Here is a 17,171-nt window from a genome sequence, read left to right as displayed (position 1 = left end):
TATGATGTCACAGCCATGGTAGAGCATAAATGTACTTTAGATATGAACCCTGTGAGGATCGAACAGAAGCTGTAATTGCTGCTGTTTGTACATAGAGGGAATGTACCCACCAGCCTTCCAGGAGGAAAAACGCTGTCTTTGTTCCTGGAATTCAGATTGTCTCTATTGTGTGTGCTGGTGTGTGTGTGTGTGTGTGTGTGTGTGTGTGTGTGTGTGTACTCACGTGTGTGAAATTTTCCTAGAACTTCTATGGTCATAACTTCTATAATATAATAAAATATGAAAACAATCCAGTGGGGTCTGTGTCGGCTTGGAATTTACTGCTTTTTAAATTCTTATTTCCTGAAGGCAGGAGCTTCAGACATGAATTTGCTTTCTCTACTTTCTGCCTCTCCGTGTCTGTCGGTGTGCTGTCTTCCATTTTCTCTCCCAGCTGAGTCCAGCCTGTCTTCTCGGGAAACCTTTGCGGTCAATCTCCCCGAGTCTCCAGCATCTCAGTCTCTTGGTCCTCACTGGCTTCTTCCCCTCCAGCAACACTGAGCGTAGGTCTCATCTTTCTCGATACAGTCATTAGGAGATCCTGTTGCTTTTAATGCTCATGGTCCTTTTTTCTGTCATTTTTACTGCCAGTTTTCCTTTCTATCAGCACAGGGCTTTTTCTCTTTCACTTTCTACCTGGAACGCATCCGGAAGGTCACTATCAACTTCTGGTTCGTTTGCATTAACATGGCCGAGTTAGGGACTCTCCCACCCCAGCGAGCCACCTCACTGCACTGGTACTGTACTGTCATTGAGGCTGACCCTCAGACAGACCCCGAAGCTTTCCTAACTTCCATTTCCTTAACTGCGAAACAGGGACTAGACTGGGATTGTGCAATGTGTGCACTGGTGAATAGATCCGTTATCGCACTAAATGCTCACAACAGTGTACAGTGAATGTGATCAATAAAAGGTGGCTGTCACATTTACAGTCTTGATTAATATTGCCATCTGACTAAACTTCTCACTAACGTAAGGTGCCTCGCCCCAAAAGTGATCACACCAAGATAGAGAAACCAGCTCCACGTTTCCAGGTCAGGCCGCTCGGCACCACATCCCTTTACGATTCTCCCTGAGTGTTGTACAGCTATTTCCCCCCAGTCGAACACAAAGCCCCCTCCAAGATTACAAGCACAGTAGACAAGATCCAAGATCTCCAGGAGACAAGACTCTGGCCTTCTGAGCTGCCTGCAAGTTGTACGGTTGACTCCTGGGATGTGCCTTTCTGGAGTCTTCACTGATGATCGAGGACTTTTCAGGGGATGAAGTGGCCTTCGAGATACTCTTGTCCCTATAAGGACCCTTCTTCCCAAGACCTGTACAGATAGACTCGCCAACTCACTGAGCTAGACTTTGGTGGCATGGTTCTGTGTTTTTTTTTTTTTTTTTTTTTTTTTTTTTGTGCCTTAGTCACAGTGAAGAGACATTTTTTAAAATATCTTAGTAGAGAAAGTCATACAATACTGGGACGCTTGAAAGTCTTGGTTATTTTCCAGCTAGTTCATGATACTATGTCATTTTCCATTTTTGAAAATAGCATCCCTTCTGCCTCTCCCACTTCCCCCAGAGCACATTGACTCCAGCCTGCTTCTAAGGAAGACCTGCTGCTGGTGGATGGTCACTGAGGTCACCATGCTGGGTAGTTTTGCATTTCAGTTTCATTAACTTAAGGGATACTCGGCAAACAAAACCTTTTTTTCTAACGTGTACATGTTTATGTTTCTGGAAATTTGTCTTTGAGTCAGAAGCCAGAGTAAAAAGCTTCAAACTTAGCAGTGTGGGCATCCATGCAGTCTGCCGGGGGCTCTTACACAGCCAAATGCAGTGGTGAGGTAGATGCTCCCGTTAGGGCTTCCCCTGCCCTCAAACCCTTGCTTATAGTCCCCAAACTGAATTCTACCACAGGCTTCCGTACGTTCCCAGAGTTGGATGTGGCAGGTTGTGGGATTTCTTACCCCGTCCTGTGGGCGTTCCGTGAGCCAGTCCTTAGTATACAGCAAACATCTGCTTCCTCTCCCTGTCCACCGTTTTCTTTTTCCTTTGTTCAACGGCTGCACTTATCACAACCTCGGTGGGTAGGTTAGCCTCTTCTTGAGTGAGCCACAGGCACCTGAAAGAGGCAGCACCTTTGAGCAGGGTATCACTTACTGTCTCGCCCTTCTCCGAAGCTTCCTGCCTGGGACAGAGAGGGAAGGCAGCCAAGGGAGTCTAGGTAGGAAGGGAAGTCATATTGCTCCAAGGAAAACAGCTCATCAAGCTTTTGTTCTTTTCGTTGCTGCTGTTGTTGTTTTAACTCAGGTTGGCTTTTCTTTTTGGAACAAACAAACAAACCAAACAAGCAAAAAACAAAAGAAAAGAAAACCTGAGGTTTTTCAGCTTTATCAAATTTCACTAATTGACATTTTGCTATCTTTTGTGATTGCTTTTGAGGTTTCAAAAGGCCAAGGAAGCTGTGCTGGTCAGTAATAACACACAAGAGCTGAGTCTCTGAGAACACTCCTGTCTGTGTATAGACACACAACTGTGGGCATCGCCCGTCACCAAACCTTAAAGAGAACACGGATCAAAAAGTTCTCAAGGATAACAAAATAACACGACATTTTCATTAAGAGAACAAACGGTAAAGCTGTCAATCAAGAAGCATCAGGAAGCCTCCAGAAACAACTCTTTGTCCATTGGGTCCCACGGCACGCTGCTGGGGGTCACTTCCAGTGCCAGAGATCTGTTAGGATACAGGGAAGAACCAACAATTTACGTTTGAGCCTCCATGTTCTTTCCATGGGTTGTGTAAACTGAAAACAGACACACTTGACGAGGGTCTGGAAACAAGGGCCAGTGATTCCTGAAGAGCATCTGGTGTAAACTCTTGAGGAGGGATAAACCTGACATTCTGGGCTGGACACAACAAACTCGTGACCTTATCATGAGGCACCTCTTTGTAGCACTAATGATCATTTGTGCTCAGGAGATTGTAGTCAGCCTAGGTGTCACAGTGAGACTTTGTCTCTGAACAAAACCCAAACCAGAACAAATCATTTTAGAGCTCCGGCTTTTCTCAGACTTCTCACTCAAAACTGGAGAGTCCTTTGTGCACAAGAAGTGCCAGAGAAGAAACACTGCTATCCCTGGCAAAAGGCCCCGGCTAGAGGCAGGCTCCTTACCCCTTTCACCGTTGTTATGGTGGTTGACTTTTGGCAAGTGCCAGGGCATGAGAGAAAGGGTGTGGGGTCAGAGAGGAAGCTTCCAGTTTAATGAAACGCAATTATTTTAAAAGTGAGAGCAGTAGAGGAATCCCACAGCTGAGTTGCTGGTGTGACTTGATATTGTGGAATCCTACCATCTTCTTGTTGAGATTTCCGTCCATGAAATGGAAACTTTCAGAGCACTTCAGGTACCCTATAGACGAGTTTCTCTGTCAGTTAGTGGCAGTCGGATCCTCTTCTCATTTCTTGCTCTTTTAGTGTTTGTCTCCTTCCTAGCGACGCCCATCCTAAGCTATGTGGCAGTTTCCAAACAGTCTTCCCACTTTTCGGCGTCCCTCGGTCCCCTCTCCAGCCATTTGCCAGCTTCCTATGCTTGGATACTGTGCTCAGCTCTTCTTGATGTGTTCAGCTCCTTCTAGACTGTTCTGGACATCACAGACAAACAATTTGGAAAAATTTTATATATGAATATGACCCTACCCTTCCAACAGCTACTTGGATGTCTTAAAGCAGCATTCACCGCAAGGGTGATTTTCATACTAATTCTGTCCTTTTGTTCAAATGGTTCTCCCTATAAAGAAATGTAGGGCCAAGAGGCTTTTATCTGTGTCTGTTCTAAGCCTACCCCTCAGTAGTAGCTACCTGCTAGTTTGTACATCAGAACTTAAGATACAATTTTTTGAAGACAATACTGTTAGGGCTAGGCACTACACAATCTCTTGTTCTCTGCCTTTTGGTTGGTGGTTGTTTTCTGCAGCGGTCTCCATCTATAGCAAGAAGCAACTCCTTTGTTGGGGGATGAGATCTATACTTACCTGTGGGTATAAGGACAAATATTTAGAATGCAGATAGGGATGGTTTTGTTCTGGTATAGTAAAATAGCAGTTGTGAGTTCTCCTCCAAGTCTCATGACCTCTAGTGAGGACCCAGGTCCTTGGTTAGATTTCTAATACCAGGCATTAAAGTAAAAAGAGACCAGAGGCCCTGAATTTTAGATAGTGCAAGGGGTGAGGTACATGGGGCAGGGGAGGGGGAGGAAATGGTGTAATTTAGCATTCTAGAAGTTTCTCTTCACTTGCTTATTCTTGTATCCCAGGGTATCCCAAATCCTGAGGTATTCCAATACCTCAAATTAATTTTGGTTTGCTTTTAAATTTTATATAAATTCAATTATATATGATTAATTATATGTGTTTATGACATTCAGTCATGCACATAGTTCATTCATTTTCATCCCTCTATAAAAATCCATTGGCTAAATAGACAAAAGTATACTTCCATGAATGACCCTAGCACAAAGTCATCAGCTCTCCAGGTGATGCTGATGGATACCTCCACCCAACACCACCAGGCAGTGGGGTTCAGTATTTCCCAGAGGAATTAACATATGCCATTTCTTTCCTTCAAAGTCTGCCAATGGCTCCCCCTGGCTCCAAGAGGCACATCAACCCCCTGGCTAAGCACAGAGAACTCCTAGTGAGCCAGCCTTGACCTACCTCCCCTGTTGCTTCCTCTTTTGTGTCTGTTACCTGTGGCAGGTCCCTTGTAATGATATTTATTATTAGATATGAGGACAGACCTCCCTCTTCACCATAACCCATGAAGTGAACACGTGGTACCTACTGTAACCAGTGTTAACCACTCTACCTACTTGAACGACTGGGCACAATTCTCCTTTCCTTGTCATTTTGGTTTAGACCTTACCGTGAAATGCAAATGTTCTTCACGCCTTTAACAAATGTGCCTTCGGATAGAGTGCTGACATGCGTTCTAGCACATGCTTTGTGTGCTCAAGAGTAAATGAGATAAACACACGTATGTTTTCCTTGTGACTGTTATTCTTGAAGATGTAACTAAGAGCACAAGACTGGGCACGCATGTATCGTCCATGGTATAATTATTCTCACAGTAAGCATGTAGCTAACATCAAATATAGTTTCTCTGAATATAAAGCAAAATTCCCATCAAATTTCCTTGCAACTTAAAGCAATGTTTCTTTAAACATGTTTTAGAGCAGAGGTTCTCAGTCTTCCTAATGCTGCAACCCTTCAGCCCAGTTCCTCATGTTGTGCTGACCCCTCAACCATAAAATTACTTTGTTACTACTTCGAAACAGTAAATCTGTTATTGTTATGAACCGTAATGTAAACATCTGATATGCTGGGCATCTGACATTAGATCCCTGTGGGGCGTGAGAACCATTAGTCTAGGGGCTGATACCTTAAATATAGAGACTGGATTTCATCCTGGACATCTCCCTTATAGAAATGCTAGAGGTGAGGCCCCGGAATCTGGATTTTTAACAAGCTCCATACACGATTCTTTTGTGTAAATGGATTTTAGTTTTTTATAACATGTATTTGTTTATTTGGGGGGGGGGGAGTGAGCAATGCCAATACGGCATGGAGATCAGAAACAACTTACGAGAGCTGGTTCTCTCCCATGTAAGCCAACTCGGGTTATCAAGCCGGACACCGATGCTTTTGCCCACGAAAGCATCTTGCTAGTCTCTTTACACATTATTTTTTTAATTTAATTTAATTTCTTACTTATTCACTTTGCATTCTGTTCACTACCACACTCCTGGTCACCCCCTCCTTCCACAATCCTTCCCTACAACCCCCCCTTCTTCTCTGAGCCGGTAGGGACCCCTAGGTATCTCCCCCACCCTGGCACTTCAAGTCTCTGTGAGGCTAGGCACTTCCTCTCCCACTAAGGCCTGACAAGGCAGCCCAGCCTCTCCCACATACAGGCAACAGCTTTTAGGATAAGCCCTCATTCCAGCTGTTCCAGACCCACACGAAGATTAAGCTGAACATCTGCTACATATGTTTGGGGAGACCCAAGTCCAGTCCATGTGTGTTCTTTGGTTGGTGGTTCAGACTCTGAGAGCCTCAAGGGTCCAGGTTAGTTGACTCTGTTGGTCTTCCTGTGGAGTTCCTGAAATCCTTCCTCCTGTTCTTCCACAAGAGTCCCCAAGGTCTATCCACTGCTTGGCTTACACATTACTCTTAATGGTGTAAAGTTAGTGTGAAGTTAATAGTTAACCACATTAAATTAATATAGATAATGGTCTGATTTTAGCATATTCTTTTATTAGTAAAGTACCTGGGTGAAAAATGTATTAAGAACTATCTGGAACATAAGAGAAAAGAACAAGATAAAAAAGTCTCTTTGGAATTCATTAGAATGACATCTCCTAAGATTTTATACTTCTCTTGAAACCTCTAAGTTACATTCTCAGCAAGAAAAAAAATATTGAGTTCTTAGAATTTAGCAGAAATTGGAATATTTCAAAATAAACTCTATCAGAGGAGGGATTCACCATTCTTGAGACAACTTGCTTACTTCTTTAGTAGTCCTATAAGAATGATAAGACATGAAGCCGGAGGCCAGGCAGATGGCTCAGTAGGTAAGAACACTTGCTCTGCCAGCCGGAGGCTTAGTCTGAATCCTCAGTATCATTGTAAAATTCTCGGCATGGCTGCAGCCCCCAGGAGAGACCACTGATCTGAGTGATTTGTGGCCAGCCAGTCTAACTTAAATGGTGAGCTTCTGATTTGGTGAGAGACCCTTTCTTGATCTCAACAGCTAAGAGCACTGAATGTTCTTCCAGAGGTCCTGAGTTCAATTCCCAGCAACCACACGGTGGCTCACAACCATCTGTAATGAGATCTGATGCCCTCTTTTGGTGTGTCTGTAAACAGCTTCAGTGTACTCACATAAAATAAAATAAAAAGTAAATCTTTAAAAACAGAAAGGGATAGAGGAAGAACACAATATTCTACTTTGACAGCAAAATGCACATGTGCAGCTGAGCATACCCACACACTTCCTTGCAACACACACACACACGCACACATGCACACACGCACTCACACGTACGCACACGTACATACACATACGCACACACACATACACTTGTAACATCGATGTAGACATGGTGGTACTCCCCTGTAATGACTCTACTTGGGAGGCAGAGGCAGGAAAGATAAAGAGTTCAAGGCTATCCCGTGAATTCAAAGAGTGTGAGGTCAACACTGTGTGTCTAAAGAAAGAAAGGAATGCAGGAAGGTAGGAAAGGAGGAGGAGGGGAAGGAAAAGAGAGGGGGAAAGAATTCAAGGCAGATTCTCCCTCCTATGTATGTATGGTAACACTTGGAGCCAAGGAAGGCAGTTATAGGCCCTTTACAGTAGTTAAACCCTTACAGTCGTTCTGCAGTTCCTTTCTGTGAAATCCCCTATAAGAATTTTATTAACCAGAACAGGGCCCTGAGTCTCAGCTACTTGAAAGGGAGAGGTAAGAAGAAATCTTAGGCATAAGAGTTCAAGGCAAGTTTGGGCAACTCAGCAAGAGTTGGAAGAGAAGGAAGACAGGGAGGAGGGGGAAGAGTTGTTTTAGCCTGCTCTGGGATGCTATAATCAAATAGCCCAGCTTGAGTGATTTAAGCAAATACATTTATTTTCTCTCACAATCTTGGAAGCTAAAAGTCTGTGATCAATGTACTAGAAGGTTCTAATTGTTGGAGAAAGTACCTTCCTGGCTTTGTCTTCATGGAGTCTGCACTCTGCACTATGTGGAGAGGAAACAAGGTCTGTCTCCTCTTTTCCTTAGGGGCACTAGTTTGATCAGAATAGGGTTTCTTCTTCCCTCCCTCCTCCCTTCCCTTCCTTCCCCCTTTCCTTCCTTAATGTTGGGGACTAAACCCAGGACTTACATTCTAACCAAGCACTGTGCAACTTTTGGAAACCCCAGCCCTGTCTTTAGAGTCCCTGTTTTCTAATATAGTCACACTGAAGGGTTAGGGTTTAACACACATGGTGATGGAGATACAAAGCTTACACCATGGCGCTGTGCTGAGGAGGCTTCCAGTTTGTTTTCTAGTCTCTTCATTCTGAGAACTCACAGATATGTTTTATTCACTTCTGGATAATTTTTTTTTCCAATTCAGCCAAAGGGCATCTGTTTTAGGGGTCACAGGATCTTGAGCACAGCTGTGAATTACCTGTCCAGGCAAGTTCCTGAAGAGGAGCTGTGGGTTCATGGGCATAAGAATATTGGCAAGCGACCCTTTCATAGGCTTATTCATGGTGTGCTTTCTCTCAATGTAATAACAGAAATGTGGCTTTATCTGTGCTGTGATTTCCTGTCTGCTTTACAGAACACAGAATACAGTGGTGTGATACTGGCATCACTGACATTCTGTCTAAATTCAAAATGCTCCAGGTTAATATACATGGGAAATGATCACTATCCGACACAGTGATGATCAATAGAATTAATTATAAAACACCTGTTAAATGTGATTTTAAATTTCATAGTAGATGCATTCAAAATTTTATAAAAAAATTAAAAATTATAGCCAGGTGAAGTCACTTAAAAATATACTTGATTTAACTCAAAGTTCAATTTTAACATGTGGTCAGTATTGCATAACATTAATAAGATGTTCATTCCCCAAATATTACACTTACAACACATTCTCTTTCTCACTAGGCACATTTCACCTGTTGGACCTCACAGGTGGCTCTTGGCCACTGTATTTAAGCTTAGGCTTAAAGAAGCCACATCTGGATACAAGTCCCAGAGCTTGGAATCTGGAAAACAAGTCCAGTGCACAGAAGATTGCATCTTTTGTCAGGTTAAGTGTGTCCATCTGGTACACATAACTACAGTAAGTAACTACTTCTGTCGCATGTGTGTGTTTCCCATGGTGGTAGCATCTCTCTTTCAGGCTCAGCTATTTAAAATGATTTAGATTCTGTCTACCAGACATTCAGCTGATCAGGTGTCAGTTCTGAGATGAATCATTTGTTTGCCTAAGGTCCGTCTGTCACCTTCCATCACAGGACTAGTGGTGAGGCATGCTTGTTAAGGGAAAACAGGTTCTTCCATCCCTACCCATTTCATGACCCAAGACAGGACCTCATTGAAAAACTTAATGCAGTGTGGTGATTTGAATAGTTTTGGTGAAGAGGGAATGACACTATTAGGAGGTGTGTCCTTAGAGTGGGTGTGGTCTTGTTGGAGGAAGTGTGTTATTGTCATTAAGGTCCTATGCTCAAGCTCTGCCCAGTGTAGAAGAGATCAAGACGTAGAATTCTCAGTTCCTCCAGCATCATATCTGCTTGCCTGTAAGCCAGCCCCTATTAAATGTTGTCCTTTATAAAAGAGTTGCTTTGGTCATGGTGTCTGTTCACAGCAATGAAAACCCTAAGACAACCTGATAGTTGTCCCAAGAAATGATGGATTCTCGTGGACAAGTCCTGCCTTGATTTAAGCAGCTTTGAATTTTTATTTATCTTCTTGAACTAAAACAAAAGACAAACAAAACAGAACAACACTACTTACTACCTTTCTTGACTCTGGGAAACAATTCAGTCTTTTTCTTTACCTGGTTTAACTTCCAACTGTCAATTTTCAAAATGTAGCCGAATTAATGAGATTCTTTGGCAGATGTTGCAACCGGAACTTCTCAGCCATCTGCTTCAGGTGGGAACATGTCAAATCTCCTGAGGCATCACTCTAAGTCCTCCTGTGTCTTCCACAGTGCCTAGCACAGCATTCTGAAACATGAGGCACGCTATGACCACTTTCTGGAAAATTAGAAAACTTTGTAGCTGGGTATCCTAGTCTGGACTAAACTGGATTGAGGCGTCAGTAGAGAAAAGGGGAGTCCTTTTGTATGCGGGACCTTGGTCTGGGGCAAGTCCACTAGTCCTGTGATGGGAGGTGACAGACGGACCTTAGACAAACAAATGATTCATCTCAGAACTGACACCTGATCAAAACCTGTTCAGGTGCCAGGATTTAACCCCTTAGAGAGGTGACTGTTGTCTACATCTAAAGTTCTTGGTTCAGGCTGGGATGAGAACTCAGTGGGTTAGAGCTCTTGATCTATAAGCATGAGGGCCTGAGCTTAAATCCACAGCACCAGATTAAAAGCTGGGCACGGCACACGTCTTGGTAATTTCATTGTTGGGGAAGGGAGACAGATGAGCCAGCAGGCAGTCATCTGAGCTGAAATGATGAGATTCGGGTTCACTGAGAGAAGTTGTTCCAAAGAGAATTAGAAAGAGTGTCATAGGGGAAGACATGTGATATCTTCTGGCTGCTGTATGCATGTGGTTTCTCTCCCTCCCTCTCTCCCTCTTTCTCTTCCTCCTTCCCTCTCTCCCTCCCTCTCCCCTGCCCCCACCTCTCTCTCTCTCACACACACAGAGAGTCTTAGTTCCAAGTATTGTGACAAAAGCTAGAACCCTGAACACTGTGGCTTTGTTCCAGAAGAGTCACAGAAGCATTGTGGGGCCCAGAGGGTTGCGGACTCGGTGGCTGTAAGGAGAGTTGGTGTGACAGAAGCTGTTAGAATTCCTGATGTGTAGGGAACCCTGAAAGGACCAGAGTAGGCACAGGGCACACCAAGACCATGTTCTCAGAGCAAGGATTTATTTTCCCCTAGAGGGACACAGAGCAGGGAATAAGAGACAAAGGCAGGAGATAGAGACTGCCTCTGGATAGACGGGAGACAGGTGTGGCCCATAGGCAAATGATGGTTTATAAAGGGAAAAGAGGAATCCCCTTGTGAAGATGAGGTGTATAATTTTGATTGGCCTGTTAATTAGGTGAGCAAAAGGAGGGGCTTTTGATTGTTGGACTTCAAGACTTTGAGAGCTGGGCCTTGGTGGTCAGCAGCAAGAGGAGGAAGTAGCTAAATAAGGGACTAGACCTCAGTGGCTAACTTTAGGAATGTAGTCTATGGTTTAACAATGAAGAGGGAATGGGCAAGATGTGCCAGAGCCGTGTCTGCCATTCGGGGACCTACTAGAGCCCTTCAAACTCCTCCCTCCACCTATGGCCCAAGGATAGACCATGTGAGCCTATGGTCCTGAAAGTTGATGGCACACTCCGACCACAAAGGTAAGGCCTGGGGATGGTCAGTTTATAGTTCAGAACATTTTAGGGTCAAAACAAATGCTTAAGCCCTAGAACATGACTCCTTTCTACTTCCACCCACACCTGTGATTTTTTTTTTCTATCTTCTCTCTCTGATCACATAATGCATTAAGTTATCCATTGTACAGTTCACACTGTGCTAATATTAAGGAAAGCACTAGAACTGTTTTCTTTTTTAGAAAATACCTATGAATATGACCACTTTTATTAGAGACCAGTAGTTGTTGAGGAAACACTAAAAAAGAAGGTTTTTGTTTCTGAACAAAAGAAACCTTCTGGAAGCATTGACTTGATACAGCTTGGTAAATATGTAATTAAAGACCCAGGGAGTTTATAATTTTATTAAAATCTGACTCTAGACTAAATGATCTAAACCTTTAGAATGTCAAACATTGATTGCCACAATAAAGGAGTCCATTGAACATTGTATAATGCCTTTTATACTGTAGAGCAGGAACTTCAGCCACGTGCACCTGAACAGGCAGGCTTGCAATTATTGATTCTGAAAGAAATGTAGTTTTATTACTAATGACATGTGAGCTGCTTGAATACAAAGCTCCATAAGAAGAGCTATGAATGGGTTTCAGTAAAGCACACATCCATATCTAAACACATGCAAACACATGCAGGTGTATTTATATTTTTTGTGGTAAAGCTGAATATGGTAAAGCCAGAGAAGGCCCTTTTTTCTAAATAAACATCACTTTGCTTTACAGATGTCCTGGGGCACTATTGAGGCAGAAGCATTTGGCAAGAAATCTTCTAAATTGTAAAACTTAACATGAATACCAAACCTCCCTGTGGGCCATCTTGTACGTGGGAATACATCCGATTTTATTTTTCTTATCAAGCCAATGTCTCTACAAGTCAACTGTTCCGTAAATGGTTCTTTTATCCAGGTTTTGGTCTCTCTTTCTCTTATTTTTTTTTTTTTTTTTTCACCAGAGCACTTCTAGAATTTGGTTTGATATTTTTAAAAGTTTCAATTCTGACTCACTACTTCATCCATTGATTAATTCATGCATACATCCATTCATTCATTTATTCAGTCATTTGTTCACAAAGCTCTAACTTACTACTGACAGATCTTGCAGATTAACCTTTGGTGATCTTTTTTAAACATTTGGCTGCCATTAATAGTAAAAGCTTACTTTAGAAAGATAGGCCTTCTCAGGCTTCTCTTTCTCATGCAGAGTCTCAGGTGGCTTTCATCAGGGTCAGGCTTGGCCAGGGTGTGGCTGGGACACAGGCAAGGTTCCCTCCCTTTTTAGCTTTAATGTGAGAATAAATAGGTTTATATCATAGGGCAGGGGTTGGGAGGGGCTCTTTTTATATATACTATATGTATATATACTCCTTATAAATACTAATGTGTTTCAGCTGTTTATGCAGCTCTGAAATCATCCATTTATCAGCCTCTGAATGCTATTTGCATTATCTTTGGCCCCCTTTTGCCTTTTATTCCTTAGTAGCTAATGTGTTTCCTTACCATGTGTCTTAAGGCTTTACTACTGTGAACAGACACCATAACCAAGGCAACTCTTATAAAGACAACATTTAACTGGGGCTGGCTCACAGGTTCAGAGGTTCAGTCCACTATCATCAAGGTGAGAACATGGCAGCATCCAGGCAGGCATGGTGCAGGAGGAGCTGAGAGTTCTATTCTTCATCTAAAGGCCACGATGAGAAGACTGGCTCTCAGATGGTTAGAAGGAAGGTCTCATTGCCAACCTGCACAGTGACACAGTTGCTCCAATAAGGCCACACTTCCTCCAACAAGGCCACACCACCTAATAGTGCCACTCCCTGGGCACTATTTAAACTACCACACCACGGTAACTCTGAACATTTTGTCTTTGATGTATATCAATAAGTTGCTTTTTAGCAATTGTTCTCGTTATCTTCTTTCTTGTTTACTGAGACAAAAACCTTGTTATATAGTCCATTCTAGCCTAAAACTCATCTCCCATCTCTGTGGATTGATGTCTATACACAGGTGAGGGCAGGCACAAGATACGGCAAGGCCTGTGACGTTACAGTGGAAACGAAAAGCAGGGGCAGAGTTTTTGAGAGGTGGGAGAAATAGGGAGAAGAGGAAGGAGAAACCGAGATGAAGGAGATAAACCACCCCCATGTAGCTTTAAAAAGCCACAGGTAGTTATGAATATCTTCTAAGGGATGGATTATTACAGGACTCTTTGTCTTAGCCAGGTGGGCAGTTTTCATCAATATCCATTGGCTCTGAGTTTATGGTGTGGACCTTTTGTGGAGTGAGAACTTACCGATATAAATGTGATGGATACATTACAAGTTTCTAGAGTTTTGATGTTACCGTGCTACTTGGAATTGTGACAATAACTACAGGGGGTGGATGCAGAGAATGTGAGCAGAGAGTCCCGAGGTAGGTGGCCACTGACTGCATGGGGCTAGCCATGGAGGCAGAGAGATTGACACCAAGGACAGAGAGGAACAGGAGGTTGCATGGTGAATCTTTATACTTATTAATATTTACAGAAACACATTTCGGTCTCTCAGGTCCTGGGATTAAGCGCCTGCCCTACTACATGGGCCTCAATCTTAATAGCAATGATTCCTGAATCTTAGGAATATTATTCTTACTATTTTCATTTTTATTCTTAATTGTTTTTAGAATTCATAATCACCTGCTCCAGAAAGTTCCGCCTTATCTCTCTCCAGTCCTTAACATTTCTAAGTAATGGAATCCCTTGGTTGTATCTTTTCCTTTTGCCTGCCATCCCATTACTGCCTTTGACTAGAGTGGCACACCATTCACATTTCTCTATGACTAAGGAGTCTCCCAGGTGTGACCCTGTGAGAGCAAAAATCTTGTTTTAAGCTTTAAATACTGAGCCTAAAAGATCCATCAAACAAAAGAGCCTCTAGCTGTAAGCCCCTTGCCCCAGGGCAGATACTTCCTAAGATGCTGGAGGCCATTGTTCACATAAAATAACGGGTACAGCTTTCCACTTCCCAAAACAAGTTTGGTTGACCCAAGTGCACTGGGTGTATTTGATCACACATAGGTGAGAGCTGTCGATCATCCTGGCCAGTATTTAATCAAAGCTTGCTTCAGATTTGGCTCAAAATCATGGTAGTGGTCTTAATCTCACCGGGTAGGATTAACAAGCTTTTCACTACCCACGCTGGAAGGCTTGGGCAGACGTACCGTTGATCACACACTGTTCTTTGCTGCCCGTGCTCTCCCTCGGCTGATGCATCTTTGGTGGTCATTGTTGCTGTTGTTGACCTCACTATTGTTGCTGTTGTTGACCTCACTATTGTTGCTGTTGTTGACCTCACTACACTGGTCGCTCTCCAACAACGATTAGTTGTGATCGTAGTGAGGCTAATTTTGAAATTTCCTCTTGTAGTCAATGTTGTCAAGAGTCAAGAGTTCTATTTCTTCTTGATTTCTAAAATAAAAGTTGCACCTTAGGTATCTTTAATAAGACTCTATTTTTATGTGCTATTCTCTATCAAACTGCTCTGTCATATAAAGTTTTTAGTAATACACATTATTTATTGGATTTGTTTAATGTAACTCATGGTAGATTATTTCCAAAAGAAATGTTTTGTAATTTTTTTCTTTCAAGGGCTTATTTTCAAAGAGATTTGATCTAGAGGTTTTACCTTGGACATCCTGGTTTAGGGGTAACTGTAAAGGGGTTTTGCATTTTCTTCTTTGATGTGTCATAGGAATTTCATTAACACAGATTGATTAGTGTTAATTTCTCCATCTAGAAGACTTCAATAGTATAAACATGTACTTTGTCATCCTGAGAGCCAAAGGCACATGGTTTTATATATTTGGAAAAGGCTTTCTAACCACAATTCAGCCTAAAGTAAACTCACATTCTTCTCAGGTGAATGGAAACTTTGCAGAGTATTTCTAAAATATGGTTTTAAAAGGATTTTCTTTGCATGGACATAAAATCTCCTTAAATTGCTGAGGCCAGTAAACCACAGTGTCTGTTTTGGTTTTCTGTCTAGTTTTAGTTTGAGAACCTGAATATTTTCCATATTTTCAAATATTAAAATATAGTCATCCCTCAGCATCCATGGGAGATTCATTTCTGAACCCCACCATGCATTCATGCATATATATATATACGTATATACATACATATATTCATACACACATACACACACAAATACATAATTCTCCTATATACTTTTAGCCATCTCTCTATATATATACCTAATATAACATGAAAACTGTGCAAATATTTGGTATACTGTATTTTTTAAGGGAATTATGATAAGAAAAAAGAATAGTATGCATCCTCAGTACAAAGGCAATCAGTGTAGTTCATGTAATCACTACTACAATACACAATCTATAGATGGGTAAATAGACTGAAAATAAACTAATACCATGAGCTAGGCTGGGCTATAGATTTGTGATAGAGTACTTCTTCAGTAAGCTCATGTCTCTGGGTTTTTGTTTTTGTTTTTTTTTTTTTTTAATGTCTCTGGGTTTTATGCTTAGTACTGCAACACTACTACCACCACTAATAATAATAATAATAATAATAATAATAATAATAATAATTATTATTATTATTATTATTATTATTATTATTATTATAACAACAACAACCATGGTAACAATAAGCAACTAATGATTAAATGGAATATGTACAATGGGATAAATCTATTTCTAAACATTTTATACTTAGTAATTATATAAATATAAAGCATACATAATTCCCTACACAATAATATGGTGTTTTGCATAAGAAATGTCCCTCAAATGCTCCTATATTTGAATACCCAGCTCACAGTTGGTGGCACCGTTTGAAACGGTTATGGGACATTTCGGATGAGAAGCCTTGCTGGAGGATGTGTGTTACCAGGTCGGGCTTTGAGAGTATACAGCTTGCCCTGCTCCCATCCAGCTTGTTCGCTTCCTCTGCTTCCTGCCCATGGGGAGATGTATGAGCCCTCAGCCTTGTGCTCCCGCAGCCAGGCCTGCCTGCTCTCCCTGCTATTCAGGTCTGTGAGTCGAAATAAACTCTAGAAGCCGCCTTTGGTTACAGTCTTTTGTCACTGCCGCAGAAAAGTAACGGATACAATATATAATAATATCTTGATGCAATATATAATAATATTTTTCCAACTTTATAGACACAGAAACTGAGCCATAGACAAACACTAATTGACACACACAAGATTACACAACTGTTAACAGTAGGCTATGGACGCAGATACAGGCATCGTCGCCCCAGGCTCCATGTTTTAATCATAAATAACACTGACGCTATCCAGGCTGGTGGCACCTGCAAGCAGCCCCAATATTTGAGATTTAGGTAGGACCTTGAGTTTCAGCCAGCCTAGGTTACACGGTGAGATTCAAAGGAAGACAATACAAAAGAAAAGCATAGGCTATTGCCTCTCAAGTACATTTTTTAAAAAAATTGACACGGGATATTCCTAAGTAGCCTAACCAGCTCTTTAATTCATAATTTTTCCTGTCTCGGCTTCCAGAGTCCTGGGATTCCAGCCTGTGCCATCTTACCTACAACAATGATGAGTTTAAAGTGCTATTTGTCCAACCTAAAACATTTTAGACTCATTTGTCTGCTTGGAGAGGCAGTAAGTCAGAAGCAGACCATTGCAGGTGTGGAAGTGGGAGGACAGCTTGCAGGAGTCGGTTCTCTCTTCCACCATATGGATCTTGGAGAATCAAGTCAAGTCTCAGGCCCAGCAGCAGCCACCGTTATCCAGGGAGGCATCTTGTCTGCCTAGCATCGCTTACATCATCACGGTGGCCAGGTTAATCCGCCAATCAGATTCCAGAAAAGGAAAAGCCAAGTTGTGATAGCTCCATCGCTACCATCTCATGTCTCTGACTTTTCGATGTACCCATCACTGGAAGAAATGCAATAGAAAAGACTGCAGACATGACTCAGCAGTTAACAGCACTTGCCGATGTTATTTATAGAAGACCAGAG

This window comes from Micromys minutus (assembly GCF_963924665.1).
Source record: "Micromys minutus genome assembly, chromosome: 11".
Lineage (NCBI taxonomy): Eukaryota > Metazoa > Chordata > Mammalia > Rodentia > Muridae > Micromys > Micromys minutus.
Note: the sequence above shows the minus strand (reverse complement) of the source record.